This window comes from Sorex araneus, chromosome 3 (assembly GCF_027595985.1).
Source record: "Sorex araneus isolate mSorAra2 chromosome 3, mSorAra2.pri, whole genome shotgun sequence".
In the NCBI taxonomy this organism is placed as follows: Eukaryota; Metazoa; Chordata; class Mammalia; order Eulipotyphla; family Soricidae; genus Sorex; species Sorex araneus.
In genome coordinates this window covers 122,681,871-122,699,541 of record NC_073304.1, presented here as the reverse complement: position 1 = coordinate 122,699,541, position 17,671 = coordinate 122,681,871, and positions in this window count along the sequence as shown.

The window sequence follows — 17,671 nt, the reverse complement described above, 5'->3', positions numbered from 1 at the left end:
TTAAATAGGAATTTATTTTGCAATGGTAACTCTTCCTGAGGAAACAATATTGGTTTCCCATTAAAGTTTAATATAACTTTTTATTATTTTATTTATATTTTTCTAACTTTATTTACCATGATTTACAAAGTCGTTCATATACAGTTGTTATGAGAATTAATGTTCAAGCACCAATGCCACCACCAGAGTTACCTTCTCTCTACTACCTTCTCCATTTTCCAACCTTTTGGTCATTTGTACTTCTTTTTTTTTTAATTTAACTTTTTATTAAATCACCATGTGGAAAGTTAAAAAGTTCTCAGGTTTATGTCTCAGTTATACAATATTCAAACACCCATCCCTTCACCAGTGCCCATATTCCACCACCAAAAACCTCACTATACCCCCCGCCCCCACCCCCTACCCCCTACTGTATTACTAATGAATTTCACTTCATTTTCTCTTTACCTTGATTACATTCCATATTTCACTATAAAACTCACTATAGTTGTTAGAGTTTCCACCCAAGACTGACAGACCTACTACCAAGGAAGCATTTGATAATTAGTTTTACATTGCTGGAAATGAAGAAATATGTAGCCCCACTGCTACAAGTACAGAACTCTTCTCTCTCTTTTTTTTTTCCTTTTCCCTTTTTTTTTTCCGTCATCCCCCTACCCACGCCTCATAGTATGGTGTACGCCACGCCGTGTCGGCCAGCGTGGGGCTTTTGCTTAGTTCACAGTCCAGAGCGGTGGCTGCTACATTAATAACCTTCAATATTTCAACAGAAACTTACTGTTATTATTTGGAGTTTCCCCCTCAAGCCAGGCCTGTTCAAAAGGAACCATTTCACATTGCTGACAATTATAAATGTTCAGTCGCGCGGACGCTGCTGCGTCCGCGCGGTTTTGGATTTCTGTATAAAGTCCAGGGAAAATTCTGTCAGAAATCGCATAGCACAGCTCACAGTTCCCGTGCATTGCTGTTCTGGGGACATGGTTGGGAGCACTTGCTGGGTTCAGAAGTCATCCATCTGGCTCCGGATGTTGGGTATACAGCAGCAGAGCGGCCGTGCAAACGCATGGCCGCCTGGTTCGAATCCCGGTGGAGCGCGGGCCGGAGCCGGTGCCAGCCCCAGCTCGCGACTTCCCAAGTGTCCCCGGTCATTTGTACTTCTTTGAGGAAGTTTCCATTATTTTTCTCTCCCCCTTTTTGGATGGGTTTGGATTTTTTTTCTTGCAAAGTTCTACTAGTGCTTTATATATCTTTGATGTTAAGCCCTTATCAGATGAGTGTTGGGTAAATGATTTTTCTCATACTATGAGCTGTCTTTGTATCCTGATCACCATTTGCTTTGAATTGCAGAAGCTTTGTAGTTTAATGCAGTCCATTTGTTTATTTTTGCTTCCACTTGCTTGGTCAGTGGTGTTTCATCACTGAAAATGCCTTAAGCTTCAATGTCATGGAGGGTTCTGCCCTCTATGAGAATTTTCCTCTATGTACCTTAGAGGTTCACATCTGATATTGAGGTCTCTAATCCATTTTGATCTGACTTTTGTGCAATGCATTAGAAAGAGGTCTGAGTTTATTTTTTGCATGTCCAGTTTTCCCAGCACCACTTGTTGCAGAGGCTGTCCTTGCTCCACTTCACATTTCTTGCTCCTTTATCAAAGATTAAATGAGCATGTATTTGAGGGTCTGTGTCAGGATATTCAACTCTATTCCATAGATCTTAGGGTCTGTTTTTATTTCAGTACCATGATGTTTTAATTACTACCACTTTGTAGTATAGTTTGAAATTGGGGAAGGCAATGCCCCCCATCATCTTTTTTACCTAAGGATTGCTTTAGCTATTTATTGAGGTTTATTATTTCATGTGAATTTTAGAAGTGTTTGATCTATTTCTTTGAAAAAATGACATGAATATCCTTATAGGAATTTCACTAAATCTGTATAATAACTTGGGAGCATTGCCATTTTGATGATGTTAATCCTCCCAATCCATGAGCAGGGGATTGTGTTTCCATTCCTTAAATATCTTGTTCTTCTCTTTCATTATTTGTTTAAGGAAAAGCTATGAAATTTTTTGCTTGTTGACTTTGTAACCTGCGTCTTTACTATACAAATCCCTTTTTTTTTTCTATGAGTTTTATTTTTGGCAGAGTCTCCTGCCCCTGAGCCTGGCTGTCTTTACTGGGGCCTTTCAGAGGGGGGCGGGTTGAGTTTCCCTTTCTGCCCCAGCAGAGCCTTGGCAGCTGAAGATCCCCGGAACCCAGCCACAGCCATACTCAAGACAATTCTCCACATGCTCAGATGAGCCTCACGCATGAAGGAATTGGCAGAAGAACCCAGGTGTGTGGGACCCAGGGCTGAGATCTCCAAGCCTGCTCAGACTGGGACTGGGCCTCCTCCACCCAGATCCCCCTTTTATCAGTAGCTAGGCAGTCACACCCACAAACTGCTCCTAGTGTTGTGTAATCCCATCAATGGCCAAGATCCAGAGACTATAAAACAAAGCTCCTGGAAGTGTGTGGTCGCGTTTGCAGCCGTGTGACCTCTTATTGTCTAGTTCTTCCCTCAGAGAACCCAGCAAGCTACTGAGAGTATCCTGCCCACATGGCAGAGCCTGGCAAGCTCCCCATGGCGTATTTGATATGCCAAAAACAATAACAATGATAGGTCTAATTCCCCTGACCCTGAAAGAGCCTCCAATGCGGCACCATTGGGAAGGATGAGAAAAGAGAGGTTGCTAAAATCTCAGGGCTAGGACGAATGGAGATGTTACTGGCGCCTGCTTGAGCAAATTGATGAACAATGGATGACAGTGATACAGTGATATTTACTTTTGTCGAATCCTTAGGATTTTCCAAATATAGTTATCTGCTAATAGTGAAAGCTTGACTTCTTTCTTTTCTATCTGGATGCCTTTGATATCTTTTTCTTACCTAACTCTGATGGCAGGTACTCCCAGTACTATATTGAATAGGAGTGGTGAGAATGAGTAACCTTGTCCTGTGCCTGATCTTTAGTGTGTCCCCATTGAGGGTCATGCTTGCTGTGGGCTTGTTACAGATGGCTTTGATTATACTGAGGAAAGTTTCTTCAGCTCTCATTTTGTTGAGAGTTTTTAATCATGAATGGGTGCTAGATTTTGTCAAATGCTTTCTCTGCTTCTATTGATATGATCAGATGGTCTGATTTTTTTCCTTATTGATGTGGTGTATTATGCTGATTGACTTGCAAGTGTTAAAAATTCTTGAATCCCTGATATGAATCTTACTTGGTCATGGTGTATGATCTTTTTGATGAGTTGTTGAATTCTATTTGCTAGTATTTTGTTGAGGATCTTTGCATCTGTGTTCATTAGAGATATCATGCTGTAATTCTTTTTTGTTGTTGTTGGTGTCTCTGCTTTTAGTATCAGGGTGATGTTTACTTCATAGAAACTGTTTTGGAGTGTTTCTGTTTCTTCAATTTTCTGGAAGAGCTTTGAAAGGATTGGCAGTAGGTCCTCTTTAAAGGTTTGAAAGCATACAATAGTGAATCCATCTGGGCCTCGGCTTTTGTTTCTGAGAAGACCTTTGACTACTGTTTCAATTTCCTTGATACTGATAGATCTGTTCAGGTATTCCAGATCCTCTTGATTCAACCTTGGGAGTTTATAGGAATCCAGGAATTTATCCATCTCTTCAAGGTTCTCTTGTTTCATGGTATAAAGATTCTCAAAGTAATCTCTGATGATCTTTTGAACTTTTGTGATTTCTGTGTGATTTCTTTTTCACTTATGATTTGGTTTACTAGGGTTCTCTCCTCTTTCTTTGTGAGTCCTTCTAGAGGTTTATCAATCTTGTTTATTTTTTCAAAGAACCAACTTTTGTTTTCCGTTATCTTTTAGATTTTTTTTGAATTCTAGCTCGTTAATTTCTTGTTCTAAGTTTCAGATTTCCTTCAGGAGCATATGTTTTAAGGTTTTAAATGATCTTCCATGGTAGACCATTGAGAACTTTAAAAAATGTGAATCACGTGGGGGCATTCCTTAGCTAGGAATGGACTCGTTCTTCACGATGGGAAGAGGTAGGATAACGAAGGTATCTGAGAGAACCACCAGGGGGCAGCATCGCTCTATCCAGAGGAAGGGCACATCCTACCTCTGAGGTCCGGCCAGAGCACCCACTCTGGGTTGGTTGCTGCCTTCCTCATTTCCTGTATCCCATTTTCCACAAAGATGTCTACATAGAGAAAACACTCTTTGTTTGAAACGGTGTTAATCTCTGCCCTCTTGGTTTTTGTTTGTTTTGAATTTTGGACCGTACGCTGTAGTGCTCAGAGCCTATTTCTGGCTTTGTGCTCAGGGATCACTCCTGGTCAGGAGACTACATGGGGTTCGAGAGGACCCAATCCAGGTCAGCCACATGCAAGGCAAGTGCCCTGCCTACTGTGCTACAGGCCCCTCCCCTGACTTCTTCAGCTGTGAGGCCATACCTCTGAATACGCAGATCGAGGAAGAGGGGCTACCTTGAACATGGCCTTCCAACAGGGTTACCCAACACCATGAAAACCTGTAGACAGGTGGGAGCTTCCCACCTCCTCCCCGACACAAGGCCCTGTGGCCTTGTGAGATCTTGTTCCATCGCCAAGGTACATAGCTCCTTGTTATCATTTGCGTGTTGTTAGTTCTAAGGGAAGCTAGCTATATTGTCATGTATTCAAAGGGAATTTACATTTATTCTCTCTGAATGCCTGCCCCTACTGAGGGCAGCCACTCAGCCACACTGTTCCCTGCTCTCCGCACTCAGCGCGTGCTGTGGAATGGTCCAGCACTCTGCCAAGGCTGTCTCCTCCTCTATACAAGGGAGATTGTCTTGTTGCTTCATGAGGGACAGGACTGAATCCCAAGCTCAATATATATATATATATATATATATATATATACATATATATATATATAATATATATATATTTTTTGGAGGGTGAGGTGCTACCAAAGTGGTGCTCAGGAGATCCAGGGGCCACACCAATTCTCAGTCAACTGGGCCTTTGGTTTGCTGCAAGGGCCCAAGGATGCAAGGCTGCTTGGAGCACTCTAACAGCGCTCAGGGGCTCCTGGATTGGGTCTTTTGATGCTCAGGCCTTTTGATGCTCAGGGATCTTTTGATGTACTGGGAATCAAACCTGGGCTGGGTACAAGCTTATCAGCCGTATTATCTCTGGGGTCTCAGCCCCGTTCGACTTCCCTCTCTGAGAATAATGCTTTACCATCACACCCAGGGTTTGTTTATGCTGATTCATTACCCAGAAATACGGTCTTCTGGAGATGGCAGGGCAGATTTCTGAGCAGACCCCCAAAGGGCATGAGAGCTCAAAGAGGGAGGTAGGTCCATTTCATTGGCAGAGGGCACAGGTGCGAGCCTATTTCCTGCCTAGGATCATTTGATGTCTATAACATCATTTTCAGGCCATAGAGTACCATGAAATGGCTGTGATGAGAAACAGACATATTTGTTCATTAAAAAAAATTAATTTGGTTGGTTTTGGGCCACACTCAGCGGTGCCCTGGGCTCTGGACTCAGGGATCACTCCTGGTGGACTCAGGGAACCATATAGAATGCTGGAGGTTGAACCCGGGCCAGCTGCATGCAAGGCAAGCGCCCTGCCTGCTGCACTATTGCTCCGGCCCCATATCTGTTTGCTGTACATGATGTACTGGGTCCCAGTAGTTGGTGGGACTGTGGTGAGGGCGAAGCCTGCTCGGTTAGAAGCTCCAGCTGGTGCTAAACAGGTCCTCACGCTTTCGGCTGGACTGTCCCAGCTGTGCAGCGGCATGCAGGGAGGAACGCGGCTTGGCAGCTACCAGTAAGTCGTCAAACAGAGAAAATCAAGTCAGACATTTATTTTTTTCTGTTTTGAATAATAACCACCAGCAATGTTGCAATAAACACCGTATGTATTGCTACAACAGTTTCAGAGGCATTTCCACAGCCGCGTCACCAGTCTGTGCCAAGCCAGACTTTATTATGGGCGGCAGAACCTCCTCTCAGGGAAGAGAAAATGAGATAAGAGACCTAATAGGGTTAGTACTCAGGAAGTGGTCAATACATGCGGGCTATTGTAGTGTTGCTCTTGAGTCTTCCAATTCTAACACGGTAAAGAGAAATGTCTCCCTTTTGAATATAACCTTAGAGTTGTTTTGTTTTTCAAGAGTGACATCTTCAGATACCGAAGTTGGCAATTTACAGATGACATGATGTATGTTCCTTTGTTTCTTTGTTTTGCAGGACTGGGTACGGTTTTTGCATGGAGTCAAAGGAAAAACACTCATTTACAAAGTCTCACATCAAGACCTTGTGCTTCCTATGTGAGATTGGTAAATGCTGACCACCATGAACAAAAAAAAAAATGCTTGGTGTGGGGGCAGGGGGTGGTTGCTAAAGCTAAAACATTTGCATATCCTGTGACCCAGCAATTCCACTCAGATGAGTACCAAAAAGAAACGTGACACATATTCATAAAAGAACGTGCATATAGAAATATCTACCAGCTTGAGTCTTAATAGCCCTGAACTGGAAGCTGCCCAAATATCCTCTGACTGCGAAGAGGAGAAATTGTAGCTGCATGCTGGGATACTGGATTTTGAGGAGGATGAAGGATCTACAACACACAGCAACATGACAAGGGACGGAAGCCAAGGACGAAACACAAATTATATTCTGTGTCGTTCCATTCATATAAGGCACAGCACGAATCTCTGCTTGGACTTTAGGATGAATGTCACCAGAGGACAAGGCATGGAGGGACTTCCTAGGGTGTCGGCAATGCTGTATATCTTGTGGGTACAGGTACCTGGGAGGCTTCAGTCTCTGAAAACTCAGAGAGCTGTAGATTTGTAGGAATACATTTCTGGATGTATGTTTAGCCTCTAGTAAGCACAATCTTGCTTGGGGAAAATAGAGAAGAAAATATAGCATCATGTTAACTGTGGCAGAGTTAGAGGGTGATGTTCTGAGTGGTGTTTTTGCTTCTTGTCTTATATGTTCCTAATTGACTGCAATCCATTCATTCATTTCAGCCATTTTTATTGAATGCTACTAGGTATGAGACACAGCTCTACTGGACTTTGCTGGATATACACGAGTGACTAAAATCAAAGAAAATCTCTGTTCTTGCTGAGCTTCTGTGCTAGCAGAGGGAGATGGCAGCAAGAAACCATATTCGAAGTCCGACAGTAACACTTGCTAGAGACGAAAGTATACCAGGAAGACGGGGACCAAGTGTGCTATGAGTGTGAGCTATGCAGAAAAGGCCCTCGGGAAAGGCTCCATTTGAGCAGAAAGTCGTTGAATGTAGGGAGAAAGCTGAGACGGGTTGGAGGAGAAGGATCCCAAGAAGGGGAGACAGCGCGGTAAAACTACTGAGAGGGAGGGTTTTACTTTTTCAGAGAACAGAAGATCGACATGACAGTTCTCAATTTATTGCCTCTCCAGTCCAAATCTCACCATCAGAGCCTGCTCAGTAGCTAGATGCAAAGTGTTTTTTGGTTCCAAATTGTGCCCTTTGGGACAAAATGGATGAATCTCGAGGTGATTATGCTAAGTGGAACAAGAAAGTGAAAGACAATTATCCGACACTTTCACTCATGTGGAATACGAATGACTAAAGCTCAGGAACTGGCAAGAGCAACAAAACAGACTCAAGACGCCTTGAAGATTAGGGTGGTCTCGGGGGGAAAGAGAAGTGGGTGATGGGAAGGGCGAGAAGACAGGGGTCTTTGGGTATGGAACCGAACCTCTGATGCAAAGCTAGACCCTTGAAATTTGATAGTATTGTAAAATGGTGTTAAGCCCATTAAAAAAAAAAATATATATATATCACCTTTTAATAAAAGTTAAAAAAAAGCATGATGTTACTGTTTTTTTACAGTAGGGGGCGCTAGAGAGCCATTGCAGTAGCAAATGTCTGTACCTGCGCCGACTTCTGCAGTCACTCCAGCTCCAGCCGCAGGGGCTGCAGGGGTGGCCGTAGGGGGGAGCGATGGAGAATTGGGGTGCGCCTCTCCAGCACCAGTGTCTGCAGCAAAATGTCCTCTTTAACACCGGCTCTGGAACTGCACCCAGTGACTTGCAGCTTGCGGGCGCCTGTCTTAGGTGGTTTTGTCACAAGCGCACCTGGGAGATGGATGGGTCCCGGGAAAGGAGCATCCTAAAGGGGCAGATTTCCTGACACCCCGTTAGGGAGGCGCTGCGGGGGCTGCTCTCCTGTGGCCTGGGCCCCAGTCTGGCTCCTCCCTCTTTTTTGGGGGGGGCAGGAGAGGGCTCGTTTTTACTTACTATCTCAGCCCTGGGGTGGTAACTGCTCCTTCCAAATAAACTGCCTCGCTTCTTTGGAGTTCTGTTCCTTTTTTGCTCTTTTTCCTTAGGGGGGGCACACCCAGCGGTGCTCAGGACTTGCTCCTGGCTCTGTGCTCAGGGATCACTCCTGGGGCTACTCCGGGAACCATGCAGGGTGCCCGGGATGGAATCTGGGCTGGCCTTGTCTTACCCCTCTCGCCTCCGCCCTCTTTATTTCTTGATGGTTCAGTAGTCTTCATATTAAATTAGTTTTAAAAAATTTATTAATTTTTTATGAGGCATCACTTCTGGCAGTGCTGTGGGGCGGGGCACGGGGTGCCAGAATTGGAGGTCAGGGCGTGGACCCTTCTCGGCACGCGCGCCCCACGGGCTCTCCCGACCCCTGGGGAAAAGCCCCCTCCACGAGACTCTGCATGGAACCCTCCCCCTTGCAGATCGCTGCTCAGCGTCTGTCTCTGCACGAGGGGTGGCGGAGGGCGCAGTGGGTGGAGGGGGCCGCGGGAGCGGAAGTGAGGAGGTTCGGGTTCTAAGCAACGGGTGAGGCCTGCCCGGATCAGAGCGGGCATGGTGGTAGTGCGGACAGGCAGACGGGTTCTGGGGATCTTTTGCAGTAGAATGGACAGATTTTGCTCTTGGATCAAACAAGATGAGAGAAAAATCTGTCATTATGATGACGCTGGGATTCAACCCCACACCTGCCAAGCATGGTGGACCATCTAGCTTTTGTTTCATTGTTTGGTTTCTCTTCCCTTCTTTCTCTCCCTCCCTCCCTCCCTCCCTCCCTCCCTCCTTCCCTCCTTCCTCCCTTCCTTCCTTCCTCCCTCCCTTCCTCCCTTCCTCCCTCCCTCCCTCCCTCCCTCCCTTCCTTCCTTCCTTCCTTCTTTCCTTCCTTCCTTCCTTCCTTCCTTCCTTCCTTCCTTCCTTCCTTCCTTCCTCCCTCCCTCCCTCCCCCCTCCCCCCTCCCTCCCTCCCTCCCCCCTCCCTCCCTCCCTCCCTTCCTTCCTTCCTCCCTCCCTCCCTCCCTTCCTTCCTTCCTTCCTTCCTTCCTTCCTTCCTTCCTTCCTTCCTTCCTTCCTTCCTTCCTTCCTCCCTCCCTCCCTCCCTCCCTCCCTCCCTCCCTCCCTCCCTTCCTTCCTCCCTCCCTCCCTCCCTCCCTCCCTCCCTCCCTCCCTCCCTTCCTTCCTTCCTTCCTTCCTTCCTTCCTTCCTTCCTTCCTTCCTTCCTTCCTTCCTTCCTTCCTTCCTTCCTTCCTTCCTCTCTCTTTCTCCCCACACACCTGGTGATTTGGAAGCTACTCCCAACTTTATGCTCCGGTGTTGCTCTGAGCAGTATTTGCAGGCCATGAAATAAGAATGTGCTGAGGATCAAACCCAGGCCTCCTACATGAATTCCAGCCCGTAGCACTATCTGTCTGGTCTATGGCACTGTCTGTCTGGTGTTATAGCTTCTTACACTATGGGTGGTGTCCCCATATGGAGTTAGGAGTCAATGTGTGTCACAAACACTTTTTAAAATTTTAGGGTCAGAGAGACTATATACAAGGACTGACGGTCTCTCGTGACTGTGGCTGAGCCTGGTTCAATCCCCTTCTCTGCCTGTTCCTCCAAGCTCTGTGGGGAGACAAAGACTCCCAAACAGAGACCCAGGAATAGCCACTCAGCACCACTAATGTGGCTCAAAATGTTCTTCTAAGATTCATTTTGAATGATTGGTAATCAGTAAATGTTTGATTTCTATATATATCATGAAATCACGAAATCCCATTGATCACCGATTTCTCAGGCGGGCTCAGTAACATCTCATTTTGTCCTTTCCCTGAGATCTTAGAAGTCTATCTCGACTCGGCCCTCCTAACAATGTTGCACTGGGGGCTCTTCAGGGCCAGGGGAATGAGATCCAGTTTGTTACTGGATTTTGCATATGAATACACCATGGGAAGCTTGCAAGGCTGTCTCATGTGGGCAGGAAACTCTCAGAAGACTGCCAGTTTCTCCCAGAGGGAGAAGTAGGCTAAAGATATTGCTTCTGAGAACTTGCTTTTAAGTCTCTCTCTGGATGTTGGCCGTTGATGAGATTACACACACCTGGGTTCCTCTGCCGGTACCTTCATGCGTGAGGCCTGTCCGAACATGTGGAGAGGAGCCTCCAGCATGGCTGTAGCTAGGTTCCAGTGGTCTTCGGCCTCCGGGATCTCTGCGCGGGAAGGGGAGGGAAGCTGGAGCCCATCCCCTCCAAGGGGCCCCGGGGAAGACAGCCAGACGTGCGGGCAAGAGACTTTCTGAACTCTCTGACTCTGTATATATGTATATGTATATATATGTGTGTATATATATATGCGCACTTGAGATTATATAAATTATATAAATTATATAAAATTGGGTGAAAAGGGCTCACGAGTGGAAAATGTCAAGGAGCCTGCTCTACCGTCTCCAGCCACTAATTCTAAGCAGTTTGACCAGAAGAGCTGGAAGGAAGGAGTTTCCAGTTACGGTTGAGGAGCCAGAATCAGGGATTCTGTGGTGTTAGACATAACAAATTGCACTTATTGGAGGTCTGCTGACCCCAGGAAGAACAATGGGGCCTCATGGCCTTCTGGCCTGGAGCTGCTGTCTCCCCTGCAACTCCGCAATCCAACCAGGCAAGGCCTGTGAGAAGACACAGCTCTGCGGACAAGGGGGGATGAGCACAGGGAAGAGAGCTAAACATGTTCAGAGTTTTTAGAACAAGAGCATGAGGGGCCAGTGAGATGGTCCAGGGGTTAGAGCACAGGCACCCAACACCAGTTTGATACTCTTGGCACCTGGCATGGCCCCAGGAGCACTGCTGAGTATAGGCCTTGGAGGCTCCTGAGCACCGCTGGGATAGCCGGTATGGCAGCTGGCCTGGAGGACCTGAGTATCGAAGCATCCTTAGGCCTCAGCACTCCACTGCCAACCCGCTCAGTCCAGTATGGTCAGGGGAGGCCCCCTGAGCACCATTTGGGAGGCTCCCTCCCACCACCACCAAAACCAACCCCAGACAGGCCCTCAAAGCCCACACACACTCCCAGTGAACATGATATCCAGAGAGATCAAGACAGGAGTGGACATAAGGTCTCCTTACAGTCGGGACAGCCGAGAGACAGTAGACCAGGAGTTTGACACGGGGCAGCTGGGAAGAGGAGCGAGAGCAGGTCTTGTTAAGATCCTGCTCACCCTAGATGTCTGCAAGGGCGTGTCCACCCTCAAGGCTGTGGGTACTCTAAGCAGAGCCCCCAGGCCGTGCCCTGCTGACTCTTCCTCCCTGGTGGAACAGGAGCTGCTGTCAACCCACAAGACGGGACCCAGCTGTCAATTGTTCGAAAGTTCACTCTCCCCGTCCCTCGATTGCTGTGGCCGGGTGTTGGCTGCACGTGCTTGGCTGTGGTGTTTGCAGGGGCCACACACTTGAGTTGTGGTGCTGGAGTGCTTTCTGGTTAGAAAGTCCAGTGTGGTCACATTTATGGTGGCCAGAGCTCACACATATTTAGTTGTCGGGCCTGCCTCGGTGTGCGTGTGTTGTGTGTGTGTGCGTGTGTGTATGTGTGTGTAATCTCACTCCTTAGTTACGGTGCTTGCACCTGGCCGTGCACTCCGCCCCACACTCTGTTGGGGGTGTTGGGGACCCCAGGCAGCAGAGCCTCCAAGACTAATCAGCACACATAGGAATGTCGGCAGCGGAACTGAGGCCCTTTTGCTAGCAAGGCAGGTGCTCTCGGTGACCCAGCTGCCCTCCAGGCTCAGGGGTCAAAACTGTGGACTCCTGAAACTACCCACAGATTCATCCCCAAAGAATGGCGTCTTTATTAGCTTCAGGTGCTTAAGCAGAACCTCTGACTAATCATATGCTAACCCAGGAATGACCTGTAGGAAGTCAGGCTTAAAAATAAAAACAAGGATTAAAAACAAACAACCCTTAAGCACAAGCATTAACCACCACATGAATCGGAGAGAAATAGACTCCGGAGAATTAAATCTGGCAAACAAATCCAGGAGGCAGAGAGCGAAACAAATAAACAGCAGTAATGATCACTTGTTCTGGAGGGATTAGAATTCAGTGTTGTAATAATATGTTGCTACACACAATGTTCAGAATTCAACAACAACAGCAACAACAACAACAAAATGAGACACTTAACACATACACATACCAACACACACAAAACCTTGGGAAGTGAACCCATAGGCGGGGGGATGAAAAGCACTCATCATCTGCAGTCTGATGGGAACAGTTTTGTATCAAACACCCCAGGCTTCAAAGCACCATTCTAAACATGTTAGCCTAACAAACCTGCAGAATGCTCCGCCCACTATGGGATATACAATCATCTCAATTACATGTTAAATAGTTTCAAGAATGGAACTCATGTTAGGCAGAAAAAGAAGCCTCAATTTTTAAGTTAGATTTTTAATTTTAAGATTCCAATAGATTCCCATGCATTGTAAACAACAACAACGACAACAACCCATTACAGAGAAAACCCATGCATTCTTTACCCAGTTTTCCCTAGTGGTAGCACCTTAGAAAACTCTCTGTCGTGTGTTATCACAACCAGGATGCTGACCCTGGTACAATTAAGAGGAAGCACAGCCCAATGCAAGGACTGACAGTCAATTCTATGCTGTCTTGCTCTTTTGTGCCCGCATTCATGCTTTCTCTTCCACCACCCTTCTTCTTAACTACAGGCAGCCACTAATCTGCTTTCCGTTTTTATAATTTGTCATTTCAAGAATGTTCTATAAATAGAATCATATAGTATGTATAGCCTTTTAAGAATTTGCTTTCCACTTTGCTTGGCATAATTCCATGGATGGTCTTCCAGGACTTGTGCATATCAATAACTTATTCTTTTAATTGATGAGTCGTACTCCATGGAAACGAATGTACCACAGTTTACTCATCACTTAAAGGGCATTTCAATTACTTCGAAGTGTTACTACAAATAAAGCTGACAGTCATTCAGGAGCAGGATTCTGCGTGTACAAAAGTTTCATTTCCTGTGTTAAATGCCTACAATTCCAATACAGCTGAGCTGTATGTTAGTTGCAATTGAGCTCTATGTTCCTTGCATACTTTGTCTTATTGTGAAGTAACTTCCAAGACTATTTTCCAGAGTGTTTGTAACATTCTTCCAAAACTATTTTCCAGAGTGGTTTTATCATTTACATTTACACCAATAAAGTAAGAGTGATTGTTTCTCCGCATTCTTGCCAATATTTGGCATTGTCATTTAAAAGAGTCATTCTGTTGGTATATAGTGGTATTCATTGTAGTTTTAATTTGCTTTTCCCGAATGGCTAATAATATTGAACATCTTTTCATACATATTTGCCATCTGTAGATGCTCTTCATAAAAAGTTAATGTCTTTAGCTCATCTTCTTAATTAGATTGCTTTATTAAAGTTGAAAGTTGAGACTTCTTTGTGTATTTATATACTAGTTCTTTGTCAGATATGTGATTTGCAAACATGTCATTGAAGTATGTATTTTTTTCTTAATCTGTTAAAATAGGATCTTTAGCAGAACAAAAACTTTGAATTTTGATTCATTCAAACTTATCATTTTCCTTTATTGGGATTTTGGTAGAAATTGCACTGTCTATATATCAGTTTCGGGGAAGAATTGACTTAACTATGTTGGGTCTTAAATCTGTGAAAGTGTGCGTCTTCCCATTTATTTAGACCTTCTTTGATTTTTTTCCATCAACATTTTGCAGCTTGAATCATATAGATCTATAGAGGTTTTATTTGATTTACATCTGAGTCTTTATTTTTTCCCTGTGATTTGTAAAAGTATCTTTAATTTTGATTTGGATTGTTCATTGATATTGTATAGAAATGCAGTTTATTGTGCAGTCATGGAAACTAAAAGTTTAATACATATTTAATACATATTTGGTTCTATTTCCTGGAGGGCCCTGGCTAAGACAAGCACCATTATCATAATTACTCCTTTGCCTTGATTGTTTCAACTTAAGAATCCTAGAACCCAATCCGACCAACAAATAGAGAGCTGGATTTCCTGAAGGAAGCACTTCATGCAGCACCTGTGAAGATGACACTAGTCAGGAGCTGTCGGAGCACAGGGTCGAGATACTGGTCCTGGAATCCCTCTAATTAGTTGTCACCTAAGGGTTGAAGGTCAGGTTAGGGCCGCTCAGCAATTTTATTTTTCTTTTTCATTCACACCCAGCTATGCTCAGGGGTTCCTACTGGCTCTGTACTCAGGAATTACTCCTGGCAGTGCTTGGGGGACCATATGGGATACTGAAAATAAAACCGGGTTGGCTGCGTGCAAGACAAAAGCCCTCCCCGCTGTGCTCAGGTCCCCCTCTCCCGCTGAGCAATGTTAAGACTAAGGTTAAGACTGGAGAAACTTCGGAGACGTTGGTTTTCACTCGGTTCCTTAAATCTACCAAGCTTATGTCCACTTTAGTACCTATATAAATCAGCTTTCTTAGTTTTCAGCAATAGAAATGGGCTCTTATTGACTTAAACATAGGGGACTAAAGCAGAGATTAATAGAAAATGAGAGAGGATGTTCAAAGATATATGTCTTATCTCCAGACACATTCACAGACATATCAGGAGGATATGGGAGTCTCCGGGGGGTTAAGAAGCCAGTAACCAGAGACAGGATGGCTGCTTTATAGTTCTAAAAATATCTCTAGCAAATTTACAGTCTATAAGCTCATCCAGAATATTTCTTTTTCTTATCATGAGTGGAATCTATTTTCCATTCCCTTGAAACTGAGAGGAACTTCGTAACTACCTTCATAAAGAGAACGTGGCAGAGATGACACTGGGAAAGTTTCCAATACTATGTCCAAAAGCAATATGGCTTCTCCTAGGCTCTTTTGTATCGAGGTACTTGACTTTGTAACCCAGACACTGTGTTGTGTGAAGACCATCCCGCATTGGTTGATGCTCTAGAGAAGACAGAGTCAGGGTAAGGCTCAGAAAAAAGTCAGCACTGATCACCAGAAATACTGAGTAAACAGTTTGTAGATGATCCCAGTCTCCTACTCATTAAGTCGGGCAGAGGCGAACTCTTCCACCAGTCGTGCCAAACTGCAGAGTCGTGAGCACAATGTCTGTTATCACTGTTTTAAGCCCTGAGTTATGGAGGGGTTTGCATCACAGCAGCTGGTTACTGCGACATACAGCAACGGTAGCAGAGCAGAAATCACCTGGCTAGGATGCTGCTCAGGGCTCGGACCACCACCACCTCCTTTGATGCCCTCTTGTCTCATCCTTCAGAGTCAGAATCCCAGGAGAGAGCACATGCCTATCTGAGCCAGGAGGCCCAGTCCTGGCAGGGCCAGGAGGCAGGCTCAAGAAGCATCCTCAGGGGCTGGAGAGACAGATAGTACAGCATGGGGCCTACCCAGGTTCAATCCCTGGCATCCCATGTGGCTCCCAGAGCATCGCTAGGCATGATTCCTGAGTGCAGAGCCAGGAGTAAGCCTTGGGCACTGCCGGGTGTGGCCCCCAAATCAAACAAACAAATAAACAAAACAAACAAGAAGCTTCCTGAGCTAGAGGAAGAAGAGGGTGGGGGAAATGGCAGCCAAGTGACCTTTGCCCCAGACCAGGGGGAAAGGACACTTCTCAGAAGCCCTGTTTGGAGAGCTCAAACCAGCACAGCTCCTTCTCTGCCTGGAATTCCTCCCTTGATGCTCCATAATAAATGGCCCCTTATCTCCATCTCAGAATCAGCTTCCCGGGAAACTCAACCCAGGACAGCAGACATTGAGGAAGGTGAGCAGTTGGAATTCTCTAGAAGAATGAAGTACCAGGGGCCACTATCAGGGAGATTCCCTCCGAGGACATGTGGAACCTGGCAGGCGGTCTGTGGAGTTTCCTTCCCTCTTGGCAAACGACTAAGAAGAGAAATGATGATTCCTGAGGTGGAGGGGAAAGACCTGGTCTGACATCTCAGCCCCGGTACTATTTTCTGAGAACTGGGTGGTGAAGTCAGGCGCCGTGGTGGGACTGAGCAAGAAGGATGCAGGGTTTTGCCAAGCTTCTGAAATCAGCTCGCCCAAATATCTCTAAGGGAAAGAAGGAAGGGCTCAGAGTGACAGCCACCCTACCACTGACCTCCAGGACCCCAAAGGTGTGTGAGTCCACCTGGAGAGGCTCAGAACTGGGCGAGAAATCCAAAGTGGAGACATTAAGTTTGGTTTGGGGTAGGGACGGGTGGGGTAGGGATTCAACAGAGGTCTGGACTCAGTAGAGGATCATTTTATTTTTGGTTTTTGAGCCATTCTTGGTGGTGCTCAGGACTTACTCCTGCTGTGTATTCAGAGAGCACTCTTGGCGTTGCACAGGGGACCCTAGGAGGTGCTGGGGATTGAACCAGGAATAGTTGCATGCAAGGAAAGTGCCCTACCTGATGCACTATTGCTCTGGTACAGGACCCCTGTGTGGGAGGTCTGGGTTGAGCTCAGGATTTGTGCTCACTCAGCAGGTTGGAGCTTAGTCTGGGGTTAGGATTTGCCTGAGGTTGGTAGGAGGGTCTCAGCCAAGGGTCAGAACTCTCGGGGGCTGAACTGGATCTAGCACAGCTAGGAGCTGCATCCTGGGCCAGAGTCAAGCCAGGACTTAGCTGAGATCAGAGCCAGGCCTTACTGTGAGGGCAGTGACTGGGTCTTACAATAACTACAAGGTCAGGACCCCGTCTGAAGGGTCGTGACCTCAAGTCATAGCTCCATCTAGGATCATTGGCACAAGCAAAAGCCTCATTTAAGTTTCCACTCGAGCCTCCCAGGGCTGGGCGTCACTCATATTGGGGCCTGGCTCTAGGTTGGGCTGCAGCCTGGCACCAGAGCTGGTCCCCGAGTAAGCAGCTGAGACAGTGGCTTGTTCTGCAGCTGAGTTGGAACAACACCACACACCGGCCAAGCCTGGCTAGCAGTGTATGGCATCTGGAAGTGCAGCTTTATTGCAAGGCATCCACACTCCCTCACAAACACACCCTCTGTTTGTTGTCACGCGCTGGAGATAAAGCAGAATGGTTGGAGCAGTTACCGCGGGGAATGGCAAACCCCAGAATCTCTCCTCTCTGGGCCACCGTGGTGAAAACTTGCCAACCTCCTTTCCAAAAGTCTCAGCCCCCTTCTGGCAGGTCACCTGACTCAACGCAGAGAACCTCCAGGAAGCTCAGCTCTGAAGAGACCCGCCTGGGGCACACAAAGGAGGCAGGAGGCTCGCTGCAGATGGCAAACCCTGAGGCTGGCATCCTGGGCTCCCTGGGCCAGCCACCTCCCGGGCTCTGTTGTGCCTGGAACGGCCTGTTCTGCCTTGGCTCTGTGCAGGGCTTGT